Below are 18,350 nucleotides of genomic sequence, written 5' to 3' on the forward strand. Positions count from 1 at the left end.
GAAAAGAAATTCTATACCTGAAAAATAAATAATTTCACCAAGGAATTGGACTATACACACATACATATATACCTGTAAGTAGAAATTTTAGAAATTAAAAAAACACAAAGTCAGGAATTCAATAGATAGGATTAATAGCATATTAGATATAGGAGAAAAAAGGATTACAGAACTGGTCATTGGAAATTAAACTAATTAAAGCTCAAGAAGACTCTTGAATAGAATAATAAAAAGGATCATAAGAGGTATAGGAGACGTGGAAAAACACTCTCACATATAAATAATTGAAGTCCAGAAAAACATAGGAAATAAAATGGATTAGAAAGAACATTTTGAGAAATTTTGGCTGACACCTTTCTGAAATTGTTTCAAGATATCAAATTCCTGTTTCTGGAAACTCTATAAACATCAAACAGAACAAATGCAAGAATAAAAGAAAAACTACCTATAGCATATTGTAATATCAGAAAACCAAAGACAAAGAGAAAAATTATTAAAAAAAAAAACAGAAGGGAAATACAGTCATTATTCTCAAAACACTAATAATAATACATACAGTTAATTGAAAGAAGAAATGATGACAAGAGCTAAAAGAATATAACTTGCAAGTTAGAATTTTATATGAAGCAAAAGTATCCACCACAAATGAGAGCAGGTATTGCCAACAGATCTGCCTAAAAGATGTTCTAAAGGGACTTGTTTGGGCAAAAAGAAAATTACCTGAGAATCTAAAAATGCAAAAGGTACAGAAGAACTCTGAGAAGGTAAACCCACTGATAAATCTAAATTTTTATTGATAGTTAAAGCAGGGAATCAACATTTTTGGTAATGGGCCAACAAATCTTTTAGGATCTGTTGTATATTGTTCATTCTTCTTTTAACTTTAAAAATAATATTCTTAGTTCATAGGTAATACACAAACAAAGAGTTAGAGTAGGCTCATGTGCTGTAGTTTCCTGAAATGTGCTTCAAAGCAAAAACAATAATATAGTGTGGAATGTAAAAATATATGTAGAATCACAGTATTAAAAAATCAGACTACAAAATGCAGACAGAAAAGGGGCATTAATTTAGTTAAATGTTCTTGCATTTTCTAGTTAAATAGTAAATGTTCCACTATAAGTTTGATTTTAATAAGATTTAGTAAGATTTTAATTTGAATAAGATAAATGCTAAAAATCTCTAAGACAGAAATAATAAAAGCATATATAATTAATAAGCTACTACAGGTTAAAATAGTATAATAAAAATATGTATTTGATTAATTCAAGAGGAAAAAGCAAAAAAACAAAAAATTTGTGGCATAAACAGAAAATAAATAGTAAAATATAGTTTTTGACTCCCTACATGTCAGCAATCATGTTAAATATATAATTTAAACTCTAATTAAATCACAAAGTTTGTCATACAATATTGAAACAAACCAGAAAGCAATGAACTAACTATATGCAACATAGAAGAAATATGTCAAATACAAACTTAAAGAAGAGTTATATATGCAAGGATGAGACCTCCACTTGCAGATAGAATGTAGAAAGTTGTAGCAAGTGATGGATTTGTCAAAAATAATTAAGAAGACCAGACAAAATGCTGAAATATTCTGTATGATAAAATGATAAATTTGTGGAAACAAATATTACAGAGACTAAAACTTTCTCTCTCATAGAAAAGGTAAATCAATAATCTGAACTTTTTTTAATTGGAGGCATTTTGCAATTTTGTGCATGAAATAGAGGCTCAGAATCTGGGCATGAAATGGCAAAAGATGACTGCTGGGGTACAGAGAACTCAGAAGAGGTGACTGCAATTTCAAAGTATATGTACATAAGCCTGTGTGTGTGTATGTGTGAATATATAATATACACAACAATACAAACATATATACATACCTATGACATATATACCTTTGTAAATATACATATACATTACACACACACACACACACACACGCATATATACATCTCTCTATGTAGTTCCCATTACTGGTATTCTTTATCACATAGACTCAAGCTACTGCATAGTATTCTTTTATTTCGGCCTTGATCCAATTACTATTTATTACTAAGCAAGTCTTCTAGCAAAGATAATTCTCAATTTTTGTTCTTTTGGGAAAGTTATCATTTTCCTGTATTTTGAAGAATAGTTTAGGTTTAAATAGAATTCTTGGTTTACAGTCTTTATCTATTAGCACTTTGAATATGTCATTCCATTGCTCTCTGCCTCCCTGGTTTCTGGTTAGGAAGCAGCAATTAATTTTATCGAGGTTCCTTGTACATCCTTGATCATATCTCTCTACATGCTTTCAAGGTTCTCAGTAGACTTGGTCTTTTAATGTTTCATTGTAATGTATCTGGGAGTGATTATGAATTAATCTTTCTTGAAATTTGTTTAGTTTCCTGAGTGTGTATGTTAATGTTTTTCATCAAATATTGCAAATTTTTTTTTGTTAATACTTTATATGTATTTTTATATTCCTTTCTTTCTCTCCCCTCATTCTGTTATTCCAATTTTATGTTATGTTGGTATACTTGATTGCATCCCACGCATATCTGGGTATGTTCATTTTTAATATTTCTTTATTCTTTTTTTTCTATTCTTCAGAGAGAATAATCTCAATTGACCCATCTTCATCTTCACAAATTCCTTCTTCTGCCAAAGAAAATGTTCTATTGAGCCCTTCTAATGAATTTTTGATTTCAGTTATTTTAATTTTCAACTTCAGAATTTCTATTTGGTTCTTTTTTACACTGTAAAAAAATTAATATTCTCTATTTGGTGTGACATCATTCTTTTTTTTTTTTTTTCTTTTCCAGACGCAGGGTCTTGCCCTGATGCCCAGTCTGGAGTGCAATGGCAAGACCATAGCTCACTGAAGCCTCAAACTCATGAGTTCAAGTATTTCTCCCACCTCAGCTTTTTGAGTAGTAGCTGAGACTACTAGGTTCCAGATATGATGAAGTGTCATCATAAGACTAATTCTTTGTTTTTTCACTTTTTGTAGAGATGAAGATCTACTTATGCTGTCCAGGCTCATCTTGAAATTCTGGCTTCAAGTGATCCTCCTGCTCTGACCTCCCAAAGAGCTGGGATTACACGTGTTAGACACCATGCCCAGACCCTTTGTTTCTTAAGACACAGTATCTTTTAGATTTTAAGCATATTTTAAAATAGCATTTAAATTCTCTGCCTCCTAAGTGTAACATCTGTGCTTCCTCAGGAATTATTTACTTTTCTTTTCCTCTTAACTTTTTTTTTTCCTTATGTATGGGCTATATTTTCTTGTTTTTGTATTTGCATGTTTCATAATTTTCTTTTGAAAATTGTACATTTAAAATAATACAATATGAACACTCTCTAAGTCAGATTATCTTCTCTCAGGGTTTGGTGATAATGGTGGTGGTGGTGGTTGCTGTTGCTGTTTGATTATTTAGTGACTTTCTAAACTAATTGCACAAAATCTAAATTTTTTGTGATATGTAACCACTAAATACTTAGATTAACTTACCTAGTGGTCACGTAGTTATTCAACAGTGATTTCTTTAAATTGCTGGAACCAATTATTCTCTCAATCTTTGTTGAGGGGTTCTGTGTAGATTGAAAATCCTACCTTAGTCTTTGCTTCCTCCTTGAACAGAGACATTGAGAGGTGAGAGCTTAGGAATTCCTGAGGTCTTTTCTAAGCTTGTGCACAACCATGTCTGTCCACACAGTCCCATTAATGTGCATGGGATTCTAGAGTGCTAGCAATATGTTGGCCCTTTTAAAAGTATGCTATGAACAGCTCATTTTTTAGTTTTCCTTTTAAACGTTTTGCCAGCTTTGTTTTTTGTTCCAACTCTTATATCCATCTCAGGCAATTGTGTTGTTAAACAATTGCTGCTGACTGTTTTTAACAAATGCTCCCAGGGAAAATAGTGTTTGTACTGGGTAAAGTCTGGGTTAGGTCAAATAAAGATAAATTCTGGAAGTGGGTTTTTGGAGGGAACTACTAGACAGCACAAATAATGGTTCTCTGAGAATAGGGCTTGAGAGGAGCTCCGATGTCATTCTGGCCTTTTCAGTGGCTGTCAGGCTGCTGGTTGTCATTGTGATTGCAAGGGCTATTCATCTTCAAGAGCTCGGGGGAGAGAGATGTTAATAAGGAAAGTTAAAATGTCACAAAGCATGCTGTTATTACCAAGATTCAATCAGTTTTCTTTAATAAACACTCCCCAACTTTTTCAGTTCTTTGATTAATATCCAGAGTTCTGAAAAAGTTGATTTAATGACATTTAGACAATGTTCTCATTGCTTTGTTGGATAAATTTTTTTTGAAATTTTTCTACTCACAAGATTCAGCAATTCCTACTAACCTCGCTCTGCTTAAGGCCAATAAACATTATTCTTAGTGATGAAATAATACAAGCTTTTCCCTGAGATCAGGAAATAAAGCAAGGATCCTCACCTTTACTCTAAATATTTGGCATTATGTTAAAGTACCTATCTGATGTATAATGCAAAAATAATACTATGAAAATTTTCCTTATTTTATATATATGCAAATTGATAAATATAAATGGATTTTTATTATTTATGCAATAGTTTTGTTCTATGAGGTCATTATAAACACTTAATCAGCAAATATTAAACAATTGCTTTTAGGAGAAATATGAGGCTAGGTTCCTAGGAGCCTCTGCCCATGTTAGTTTTATGATTGATCAGTATATAACATAGTTTTGTGTGTATTTCCATTTAAAGACACGCTATTAATAATAATATTTACCACTGGTTTATTACGTGGAACCCAGATCCAGTGGCACTATAACTGGTGCCAGAAGAAAGCTTATATAACAGTGGATTTTCTTCCTAAGGCACATCATAGCCTTCCTCTACTTAGGAGCACCAGACAGCACTTCAGCACTAGGCTTGGAGCCCATTTTATGCAATCAAATCATCAATGGAAAGCATAAAAATGCAAAAAATGTGGCATAAATGGACTGCAAAAAGACACTTTTTTATAGTGTGTAACCTGAAACAAGAAGATAGAGCTGGGAATATGTGTGTTGGTGACTCAAATTGTTCACCACTCTGTGTTTGTTTGCAAATGGCCACAAAAGTGCCATTAATATTGATTTTAGGAGTACAAATAAATTAAGTAGGTAGGTTTATAATTATTGCATACGTGAATAATGAAATTCAATTATACACACACACACACACATACACACACACACACACACACATATATATATAAAATTGTTGTTTGTTTGTTTGTGACAGAGTTTTGCTTTGTTGTCCCAGCTGGAGTGCAGTGGCATAATCTCGGCTCACTGCAACCTCCGCCTCCCAGGTTCAAGCAATTCTCCTGCCTCAGCCTCCTGAGTAGCTGGAATTACAGGCGACCGCCACCATGCCTGGCCAATTTTTTGTATTTTAGTAGAGATGGGGTTTTATCATGTTGCCCCGACTGGTCTCAAACACCTGAGCTCAAGCAATCCACCTCTCTTGGCCTCCCAAAGTGCTAGGATTACAGGAATGAGGCACCGCTCCCAGCCACACATATATATTTAAATTAACTATATGAGTTAGTAAGTAAAATTAGGAAGGTTTCTAGATACATGGTTGATTTGCAGAAATCAATTGTTTTTCTAAATAACAGTAAATGGTAATTTGAAAATATTTCAGAAACATACTATTTTCTATGGCATCAATGAAAGATCAAATACCTATAAAGAAACTAATAAAAGATGTATACGTCCTTGTCAGAAAAGTATAAAATACTATTATGGTGATGCACTGAAAGAGTCGATATTTTAGAGTTGATTCTTTGTAATTGATGCATAGATTTAATTCAATTATGTAACCAAATTACAAAATTTTAGTAGTTTATTTTTGTGAAAAATGACAAACTTAAAAGTATGTGTGAAAATATGAATGGTCAAAAAGAATCAAGATTAAGTTGTAATGTCAACTAAGATGACTGTCCTGCACAAGATAATCAAAGCTTCTTATTGGAAAACCAAATACCACGTGTTCTCACCTGTAAGTGGGAACTGAGCTGTGGGTGCACAAAGGTATGCAGAGAGGCTTAATGGACATTGGAGGTTTAGAAGTGGGGAGGTTGGGAGCAGGGTGAAAGATTAAAAACTACCTGTTGGGTACAATGTACACTACTCAGGTGATGGGTGTACTAAAAGCCCAGACTTCACTAAACAGTTAATCATGCATCCAAAACTACTTATATCCCTAACACTTGAAATTTTAAAAACTAAAAACAAATCCAGAGTCTGGTTGTGTAAATACACATCTCATATGTAATGAAAAATATATATATTAAAAATATAAAAAATCAATCCTTCTTGGAAAGCTACAGTAACTATTGAGGATCATGTGATATTAGCAGAAAATTCAAAATTAAACTATTGGAATTGGATAGAGAGTACAAATTCGTATTCACACCCAATTTTGTAAAGATAGCACCACAGAACAGACAAGAAGAGACAATCTTCACTGAATGAACCAAATTGATAGGGCACATTAAAATGTAAAACTTTGCTTTATTAAATGACAACATCAATAAAGTAAAAATACAAGCTACAATGTGGGAAAATATACCTGCAGTACATACATTTAACAAAGCATGTGTATCCATAACATATAAATTATTAATGTCTACATTAATAATTAGAAAAACAATTCTTATAAGAAAATACATTTATAATGAGAAAATAAATACTTTGTAAATAATAAAAAGACTGTCAACTCACTAAAAACATGAGGAAAAGACTAAGTAGGCAAATCACAAAATAGTACATCCGAATAGCCAATAAATATTTTTAAAACAGCCTTCATCATAATTAGAAATGATGGTGCTGGGCATGGTGGCACACACCTGTACTCTCAGCACTTTGGGAGGCCAAGGCGAGTGAATCACTCAAGGTCAGGAGTTCCAGACCAGCCTGGCCAAAGTTGTGAAACCCCGTCTCTACTAAAAATACAAAAATTATCCAGAAGTGGTGGCACACACCTGTAGTCATAGCTACTCAGGTGACTGAGGCAGGAGAATCACTTGAACCCGGGAGGCCAGGGTTGCGGTGAGCCAAGATTGTAGCACTGTACTCTAGCTTGAGTGGCAGAACGAGACTTTGTCTCAAAAAAAAGATGAAAAAGTAAATTAAGCCATAATAATAGGCCATCACAAACTCACACAATGGCTACAATTTAAAAGAGTGACAACCGGTAAGGATGTTGGACCAGTAGAACTATAATATACTTCTGGAGAAAATGCACACTTGAACAACCATTTTTGGAATCTACCCCAAATTATCTGCTAACCTGAATAAATGCCTACTCAATACAATAGCATTTCTAAGCCTAGGTATCTACCCAACAGAAATACATTCATGTCTAGGCCTAAAGAAGGATAAATGATATGCACAGCAATATTTTTTATGAGAGCCCAAAGCTGGAAGCTACTCAAATGTCCATTAACAGTAGCAGGGATTAAAAGAAAAAGTGTTTTACTCACCAAAGGTGTCATATAGTACAGATAAAATGTGTTGCAGCTACAAGCAATGCCATGGATGAATTTTGCAAACATTGTAGTGAGTGAAAGAAACTAGACCTTAGAGAGTGCATGTTGTAACACTCCATTCACATACAGTTGAAAATCAGGCAAAAGTACTCTACTCTGTTAGAAGGCAGGTCATGGTTTTCTTTTATGGAAAAAGGAAGGCAGCGATTGAGAAGGGCATGGAGAGAGCTTCTCTGATATTGGGGAATTTTGTTTCTTAAACTTGGTAGGGAATATGTGTGCGTGTTCATCTCTTAGAGACTCATTGGCCTATATTCTTACAATTTTAGTATTTTGAGTGTGTTTTATTTGAACAATTATTTTTAATCACCTCACACAATTTAATGGGCATGTTTGTAGGACCAAGTTCTGCACATGAGACAGGGTTAGGTGCTATGAGTGCAAAAAGGAGTAAAACAAAACATCTTTCCTTAAAAAGCTTAGAGCCGGCTAGACGTAGTGGCTCATGCCTGTAATCCCAGCACTTTGGGAGGCCAGGGAGGGTGGATCACCTGAGGTAAGGAGTTTGAGACCAGCCTGGGCAACATGGTGAAACGGCATCTCTAACAAAAGTACTACAAAATTAGGGGAGCATGGTGGTGGGCGCCTGTAATCCCAACTGCTGGAGAGGCTGCAGTAGGAGAATCGCTTGAACCCAGAGGCAGAGGTTGCTGTGAGCCAAGATCATGACTGCACTCCAGCCTGTGTGACACAGCAAGGCTCCATCAAAAAAAAACAAAAACAAACAAACAAACAAAAAAAACAACTTACAGCCTGCATGCTAGGGCAAAAACTGTTCTGCTTTATTCGGTTCCATAATTTTATTTTCCTTCAAAAGCAGATATTTGGCTACGTACAGAACTCAACACAAAAGCTCAAGAAAAATTACTTACCTGACATAGCTCTTAGTAGCCTGTTGTCACTCAGTTAGGGGGTGAATGGAAGTGAAATAAATTTGGTGGCATTGAATGTACACATTTGTAGAAGTATTTGTATCAGAGAAACCAGGTATATTCTCAAAAGGTTACAATTTTTAATTTCCAATATTATGGAGGATAAAATCAATGAGTAATGGAAAACTCTGTCTTTCCATTTAATCATTAGTTATATCAAAGCTTCTATCCACGTTTGTAATTGAAGGATGATGACACTTCCTTATCCTCACAATTTAGCTTGAGCTTTTGCATGCTAGAAATGAAAAGAGTGGTTTGCCTTGTAACATAATCTTCACTGCCTTAAAAATAAAACCATCACTAAGAAACAATGTGTATGTTTCACTCTGAATACGTTATTAAGGGAGTTGAAAATGTGTATTCTGTTGCTCTCAACTTACACAATATTGGCTAAGACATGGACCGTGGGCTTAAATGCCTGGGTCCGTATCCTGGCATTTTCACTTACTAGCTGTGTTGCCTTTAGCCAGTTACTTATCCTCTGTCTGTCTCAGTTTCCTCATTATCAAAATAGTGACAACAGTAGTAGCTATCTCCCCAGACTGCTGTGGGGATTAAAGGACTTGGTACATATAAATACTTAGAAAAAAATCAAATAAAGCTATGATTATTATATTTTATATGATATTACTTAATGTCTGGAAAGAAGACATCATCTAGCAAAATAGTTGTCTCATTCACACTCAGTATCATTAAGTAACCTCAGAAGGAAAACCTTGACACAGGAAGTTATCGCCCGTATTTATTGTAAAATGGCTAGCCACAAATACATCTTAACTCTCAACATTTTGTAAATGAAGAGAACAACTAAATATCCACAAATCAATTTTTTCTTTTGACATAAATGAATTACTTGAAAGGGTAAAGCAAAAGAAAACAGAGTCCCAAATTATTTCCATGTAGTAGGTGTGATACTGTGAATTGATGTAGGAGGTGGTATTGGGTCTTTGCTTTCTTAGTAAAGCAATGTCAAGTAGTAATTTATACTGAAAAACCACAACATAGAGTAAGTCAATCCTAGGATTTTGTTCTAGATAGAGTTGCGATTTTATAGATCAGCATCATTGTGATATTTATTTACAGAATCTCACTCTGTCACCCAGGCTGGAGTGCAGTGGCGTGTTCTTGGCTCAGGAGCAATCTCTGCCTCCCAGGTTCAAGTGATTCTCCTGCCTCAGTCTCCCAAGTAGCTGGGATTACAGGTGTGCACCAGCACATCCGGCTAATTTGTGTATTTTTAGTAGAGTCGGGGTTTCACCATCTTGTCCAGGCTAGTCTCAAATTCTAGCGCATCTTGGCCTCCCAAAGTGCTGCATGCCCAACTTATTGTGATATTTATAGGTGTATTATATATTTATTTAAAATGTGTTAATATTTGTGTTAGATATTTAGATACGGAGCTTGGGTAGATGTTATAAGGTTTCCATTGGAATGTGAAAGAACATATAAATATTGGAATAATTGTTTTCTTGTTTTATTTTTGACCAGGATCAATTACGAGGACTATTGAAGTGAATATTTTCAAAAGATATTAACTTTATTACATTTTATAAGCATATGTAGAATGTAATCCTTTCCTTAGTTTAAATGAAACAAGCCCCAGCCTGATTAAATCACCTGGCAGAGGTCATCTAGATAGCCAGAGACGGAGTTGAGACTCATATTTTCACCACCTGTTTGTAAGTCTTGGCTTCTTTCCCCTTCACTCTGCTAAAAGTCAGAAAGAATACAACTACTGAAAAATGGTGTATAGTGGAATTAGATGACTACTAAGGTCTTTCATTCCTGGGCGTCTAGGAAATTCAGTAGACAATTAGCAATAATAGTTTCTGATTTTATCAGAAGGAAGATACCCTCAAGTCAGCATCCAACCATACGTTTAACCTTGATCTATTAAATTCAAAATATATCAGTAGCAGTTGGAAGCAATCCAAAGATGACTGAGTAAAGGTTTTGTTCTCAGAGATTTGCAATGATATAGCAAGCCAATGCCCTTCTTTCCAGGTGCAATGATTTTCGCCACATTCTGAGTTGCTAAGCCCTTTCCTTCTAGCCCTCTTCTCTTTCCCTTCAACCCCTCTTTTATGCTGCAATTATTTTTCTCTCCAATTACACTGCATTCTCATGAAGCTTTCTTTCTTCTGTTTGGAATAACAAAAATAAAAGCTAGAGTCGGCTTGCTTTCATGATTGACTGCTAAGGTAGTGAAACAAACTGAATGTCCAAAGGAATTGTGTATTATTGTATATTTGGTGGCACATGCAGAATAATTCCTTCAGATATTTTAAAAAGGGGAGCATTTAAAATGTACTGTTAGAAAACCATTACCTCTTTCTGGTCTTTTAAATTTTTCCTGGGTTTTCTTTCCCTAGGGACCTAGAAGCTTCTCCATGTTTCCTCTTAGAAGATCTTGAAAAATTATTTTAAATCTTCTGTTTCTTCCTTAAACCTTTTAAACATTATTTTCATGTTGATATACGGTTAATACATGTGTTTTTATTGTCCCCCCAGCAGACTTATGTATGTAGTTGAAACCACCTGTACTACTGGAACGAAGCACCTTTACAGAAGAGGCAATGCAAGTTGTATTAATCACATGCACAGAATGAATTAAGATTTATGCCAGCTGCAAAGAAGAATGTTGGTTCACTATTTTTCCTCTGGGCATGTGAGTATTTTATACTATATAAATTATATATATATGTGTGTGTGTGTGTGTGTGTGTGTAGATAGATAGATAGATAGATAGATAGATAGATAGAAAGAAAATACATAAAATATAATTCCTTACCCTCTGGGTAAGGAAGAACAGTGAGGAGGATGATAGAAATCAAATAAGCTCCTTTGGCCTCTCTGTGTCTTCCTGTGTCCAGACCTCTAGGGTTCTCTTCCATACATCCAAGCAAAAGTGTTTTCCCTAATGCAGACTGCCTGGTGTATGGTTGAGAGTAAAAATGCCTCTGAAGGAGGCACTGTAGTTGTTTGCAGGATATTATTATATTATGTATGTTATATTATTCTAGACTCTCCCTCTAACTTTCTGAGGTTAAAACTTGAAATAACCGCCTTGATTTGAGGTATTCTCATCTGCTGAATGGAGGGAATATTACTATTTCTTTGCTTATAGGCTTATTGTGAGAACTAATATGAAGTAGAATGAGAACACTTGGAAATGAATAAAGAATACACAGATTTAGAGTGTTAGCAACACTATTTCTTGTAATGATATATTCTGAATCCCCTCATCTCAGATTTATAATAACCTTAGTTCTTCATATGTCCCCAAAAGAGGTATGGCAGATACTTCCAAGTTTTAAATTGAAGTGATTCACTAAAATTTTTGAATTATTAATTATAATAATCATATACTGTTCATCTCTCCATCTCTTTAAGTGCTTATCACAGCACCTGGCACATAGTAGGCACTGAACATATATTGGTTAAATTTAATAAACAAATTTCTAATTGCAAAAGTGATTTCAATATGGAGTAAAAGACCACTACAACAGAAAACCGAATCAATTACTAGTTGTGATGTATTTTCAGGTCAAATTTGAATACATTTGAAAACATTTTTGACTCCCCATAAAAATAGAATTGTGATCAATTATTTCCTAGGCAAACTACACTCCAAAAAAGTCCAAAACTGTTGTTAAGGTACATGAAACAATCCTCTCTGCATTGAAAGGCTTCAGACTTCTTTGCTCATTTAGTTTGTTTTTGACCGTTTTCCGAAGCATGCCTTCTGCTTTCAAGAAAATAACCACCATTTGTCATTATGGAAATTCTGTCTTTCCCTTATAACTATCTCTAATATCCAACTCACTTTTTTTGTATACTATGTTAAACAGATAATCAAGATTATAAATTCAGTGTGGTTCTTAGAAGGATGTACTTTATCTCTGAGGGAGGTTCTTAGAAGGATGTACTTTATCTCTATGAGGTTCCTTTGGGTACCTGGATTTTGTGACATCCTTTTGCTTGACTATAAATGTTTAAGGCCTATCCTACTCTTAAGCTGACTACCCCTGGAAGTAACATAATAAGTAACCTTGGGATAAATATATTATTATTATATATGTTCTGATCAGCTGTGAATTCAGTTCTTGGTCATCTACATATATATTAGATGTGTGTAAAATAAACAATTATGTTTCTAAATTTGTTATAGTATTCAAAGCTAAAAATAATATATTTTCTAACAATATTGTAATTTTATGTTTTGTTAGGAGTTTTCATCCAATATTGACTGAAAAGATCAATAGACTATCTCAGCATGTTATGCTGTGCATTTATTTTACTGTTGCCACTGATGCAATAAAATTAAATTACAGTACTTCATCAGCCCATACTATCCTGTACTTAATTTACTTACAGTGTCATTTCCAACAATGTCTGATAGATCCTGTGAAAATAAAGAAAATTCCCTATCAAATGAGAGAAGTGGGAGTCAGTGGGAAACAGAAGGAATAAGATGTTGTGCAGTATGAAGGAGAAATACGTGGTCTCAGTTCAGTGTGGTGGCAGGGTGCATGTCTGTTTCAACCACCTTCGTCATCCTACTTCAATTTTGTATTTGATACCCAATGTCATTGATATCAGCATTCTTGAAATTCCCAATAAAAACATTATTGTCACTATCAAAATTAAATTGTAATTCAAATAATGCAGGATGTCTTTGCAAGAGCTTCTCAAAATATAAAGGATATTACCTGCTTTGGAAATTATGTCTGGAACCTAATGTTTTCCCCTTTGTGAGCAGTAATTTATTGGAACAGAACAGTGCAGGATATATTGGTGCAGATTTATTCATTAATTGATTCATGCATCAGACTACTAATTCAACAAATATTCACTTAATGTTTTTTATTTACCTTATGATGTGTTTGGTCTTGGAGATAAACTCAATCTTGTAGCCAGAAAAGTGGCACTATCAATTATAAGACAATAGCAGTAGATAATGAATTTAATAGAGGAAAATGCATTGTTGTCTGCCTAAGAGGGTCAATATGATAAAGTATGTGTTGATTGGCTAAGTTTTTAAGAAAGGATAGGAATATCCCAGCAGGAAGAAAAGTGGGAAAGTGTATTCTAGAGAGAGGAAACTGGATGTACAAAAATCATGTAGGTGTGAGAAAAAGAGAGATACACTGGGAACTCTAAGTATTAACACTTAGGTATTGTTGGAGCCTGGCACATAGTAATTGTCAATAAAATATCACATTGTTGTTTTTGTCATGCAGTGCAAGGGGGTGGAAAGCAAGAAAAATGCCTAAGCAGGTGCAGTATCAGCCCTTTTATTAATGGGATTGCTTCCCATATTAAAGGATGACTGAAGTTATTCCTTTTTATTTCATGTTAAGGCCATGATAAAGTCAAGGTGACTTGAAAAAGCTATTTAATTCAAGTTTAGTTTTTACAAAAAAAAAAAAAATACATAGAATTAGATTCATATGCATTCTCCTTCTCCTCTTCCTCCGTCCTCCCTTTTTTTCTTTTCAGTATTTGGATACAACCCCCATCTCTGACTTTGACCTGATACATTTAGAAAGAGCTCAGATGTGTTTGCGAAATTCTAAGATAACATGTCAGCTTTATATGAGAGTGTTCAGGACAAGACAGAGAATCTGTTTTTTTATAGTATAAATTAACAGACTAATTGCCCCAACAAATTTCCAAATTATTTCTTTTCTTGCCTTTTACTTAATACCTTAAATTTTACTCTAGTGTCCTAAGTTCCCAAATACCACTCTCTGGCTCCACTCCAATCTTATCTGGGCTCTCTCTCACCAATTTCTCAGGCTTATTGGTCTGTAATCATTAGTCTCTTTCTTTCTGCTCTTTGTCAATGCCTTCCAAACTTCCACTCTCTGCCCTCCACTGCCCCAAGGGCCCAAGAGCTTGGGCAGACTTGCAGTTACACCACACCAACTTCTGCCTCTAATCCTGTCCCCATCCAGCTTTGGTACTAGAGTCCATTATTTTGATAATTCTCTTGCCAGTCACCTCAGTGCACTTCTTCTCTCACCTTTCCATCACACCAGATCTCAAAAACATTAGTCCTGGTTAATGCTACCTTTTCCCACTCTTTGTTAGGGTTTTAGAACCACTGGAAAAAAAGACACATGTATGATGATTTGTGTCATTATCGATATGGACAGAATACAGAGAAATACTGGGTAGAAGAGGATGGTTCCCTGGCAAAGGGCCCACCCTCAAGCCTGAAGACCTGTGGCCCTAAATGAGGATAGGCATTCCTGTTTTCATGCCCCAAAACTTGTCTTTTGGCCCACGGTGTACTCCCATCCTGCTCCCATGTAAACCTAAGACCTTAGCGGACACACACACAAGTGGCTGAATTGAGATCAGCACACCAGTGGACCAACAGACCAGCAGACCAGCAACAGTAGAATAACGCAGCAGAGAAAGAGAGGAGGAAGGACATCTGGATACTGAGAGAAGTTTGTCCTGGGGTGGTTGAGGAAGAGTTTGGCAGCTGAGTGGCCTGACTCTGATCACCTTCCCACTCCATCCCCTCTTCTGGTTCCCCATCTATCTCACTGAGAGCCACCTCCACCACTCAGTGAAACATTGCAGTCATCCTTCAAGCCTGTGTGTGATCCGATTCTTTCAGGACACTGGGTAAGAGCTCAGAATACAGAAGGCTGTCACACTAGCCCTCTGCCCTTGTGATAAGATAGTGTCCATTGAGCTGATTAACACACAAGCCAACTGCAGATGGCAAATATGAAAGAGCTTCATAAGACACACCCACTTGAGGTTTGGGAGTTTCACCCACCACTAGACACTGCCATGGGGCAGGAGCCTAAAAGATCTCGCACCTGCCTCTGCACCTGCATTTCTGCATGCTCCCCGTAGGCGTTTGAGTTGTGGGGTCATCAAGCAGGCGAGCCACACCCCTGTTGCACGTCCTGTGAGCGGAATCAGGGAACTCTCCCATTTCATTATAAATTCAAGTTATGGAAACTAAGCTAGAAGCTTCTATGTTTCAGATTTTTAAAAACTCTTCATGTGATTTCTCCCCTCCTTTTTCCTCTTCTTTTGTAAATAAATAGAAGATTTCATTTAGTCATCTATGTTTACTATTGAAACTCTGGGAGTTAAAATAAATAATATCCTTGTCCTGTGAACTTTTTATATGTGACCAGGAAAAAAAAATGGCTCTCTCTTCTACATTGTTCTGTTCTGCTTCATTTACAGGTATCTACAGAAGCCAACTGCTATGTGGTTTCATGTAGATTCTCTTACCCATACTTTCACTTGATAGGGGAACTCAAGTCTCCAAGAATTGCATAATGAAACACTCTTGCTTTTTTTCTTATGGCTTTCTGTTAGATAGAATTCTTCACCGAGCAAAAATGACAACATGCTTGACACTCAACTATTCTCTATTTCACATACTAGGGGTACGAGCTGGACTCGGATATTCTGAAAATATTTCAGGTGAGGAGTGGAAACAAGGATTATGACATTTTTCTGACCATTGTCAACTTCAATTTCTTGGCTGCTGAGACATTTAGCTCTCTAAAGCTAAACTTTGGAATTTATTTTCAAGTCCAAGAGAATCTAAGTAATTTGCGACTCAACTCATCTGGCTTTTTGCCAAGGCTTAAAAATCACAGTCCTTGAATTAAATGTGAACTGTCCTGAATGCACTCTGAAAAAAGGTTGAAGTCCCATAAGAACTCAACGTACTTCATTGGTAAGAAGGGAAAGAGTCATTCTAGAAATTTTAATGTGTTGCCACCTTCAACAATACTGCTCCACTAAGTCAATTTCCACTTTCCTTTTCAAGCAATCCTTTGGTAATAATCTCCCCAATTTGCCAAGTTTTTTTCTGGAATACATACTTTGGTACTTACTATGCCCTCACCCTGAAATGATCTTTTCTTCCATCTTGCTTAATCTTATTTGTATGTGTATTTAAGAAGTTCTTCTTTCCTTGAAGTTATATTTCTACCAGGCAGTATATCTGAAGTTAATATTTTATGTTGAAAACCTTTTATTGGCCACTTGATAAAAGGATTTCAACATAAAGTAAATAAGTAAAGAATATTTAAATGTTCTTTAATAAATAATTTCCTGTAATCATATAAGTATTAAGAAGTTTTTCTTGATTATCATTGTAATTACTATAGATTATATTTGATCAAAATGGTCTAAATACTGTGTTAAATTTTGGTAAATTATTATTTCACATATAAAAAGTAAAATATTCTTGGAACCAATCTATGGCATAAAAAAGCCCTTATTTATAACTTTTTTCAATTCATATATCTAATTATGAATATTAATTATTTCTAGAATGAGGGCAAATTCACAACCAATTCTCTTCCCAGTTTTAGTCTTAACAGACAGTTGGGACTCTCTCCACCCCTACAAGACTAAGCATGATAAACCTTTTTCAGGTCAATAAAACCAGCTGCAATTAGGTAATTCATTGTTCGCAGGATGTGGAACCTACAAATACCAAGAACCACCTTTTCTCATCTGCAATTTTCTCCACAGTGGACTGCCTTGAGTGTCTGTGGATTTTGGTATCCATGTGGGTCCTTGAACCAATTCCTTGTAGATACTGAGGAATGACTAGGAATAGATGGGGATAAACAGATTTTTGTTATGTCAATGCCTTTCAGTCCTTTGACTTCCTTCTAATTTTTAAGCAAAGAAACAGAAAATCAGTTGATGACCTAGCATTAAAAGTTGTTAATAATCTACACTCCAGCAATTCAATTAGTCCTTCCTCAATTTTGTTTCAAGCTATGATCCCAGAGAGAATAGATTCCCCTTTATCAAGTAAGATGCACCTAAAAGTTAAGGAAACAAAGTTACCCACAGGTCAAGGGTTCAGGGCCTGGGTGGCATGGCAAATTTCTAAATTCCTATGGCTAAACTCCCTAACAATAGGAGCTATCAGCTCTGATTTACAACCTAGATCACTACAACTCTGATTGGTCAGAGGACCAGATCGGCCTTACGAGCATTCTTTCGTTTTAGATAAGCTATTGCAGACAAGTTCATCTTCTTACATAAAGAGCCAACTTCCACCTCATTTTAATGCTGAAATTCCTCCCCAAAGTGAACATGCGATGTACCTTACCTACATAGCTACCCATGCAATGTGCTCTGTTCCTCTTAAAAATTTGTATAGCTTTTCTCCCAAACCTGCTGAATATGTATGATACTGGCCCTGTGAGGCATAAAATCCAACCTGCCCTTCCCCTCTTCAAAGAGAGAGCACATTTGGTCCACACTGGAGACTTTCTCTTCCTGGCTTGCAAACTGATAGTGCCGATAAAGCTCTCCTTTCTGCTATTTAGACATCTTGGAGGACTTTTGGATGACAAAGGTAAATGTTAGAAACTTGATTTGTAAAAGGATTTCTTAGTCATCAGAGTTATTCACTTTCTCAACCTAGAAACTATCAAAACTTTGAATTGTCCCTTTGCTTGGTGACCTGGAGGCAGGTTCTGATACTTCACCTTACTAAGATAATATGCCATAGTAAGTCTTTCTTTTTTAAAGTTACAGAATGACTATTTTGAAAGGCTAGATAGAAAAAGAAAGCCTGGGAGAGAGATCAGCTTCAGGACAGATGACATATGAACCACTGAAGATCTGGACATTGATATCCAATTCAGCATAACGTTAGGAAATATATCATCCATGAGAAGTATAAGAATTTTAGCAGAAAGACTTTTGCACATATAATACCCTAGTCTGCCTCCATAATTCCCTTTTTCACTGTGCATCATAATTACCGCATGCTCGTGTCTTCACTAGAAGATGCATTTCTTAAGGACAGGGTCTGTGTTGCTCAATTA

This window comes from Macaca mulatta, chromosome 18, assembly GCF_049350105.2.
Source record: "Macaca mulatta isolate MMU2019108-1 chromosome 18, T2T-MMU8v2.0, whole genome shotgun sequence".
In the NCBI taxonomy this organism is placed as follows: Eukaryota; Metazoa; Chordata; class Mammalia; order Primates; family Cercopithecidae; genus Macaca; species Macaca mulatta.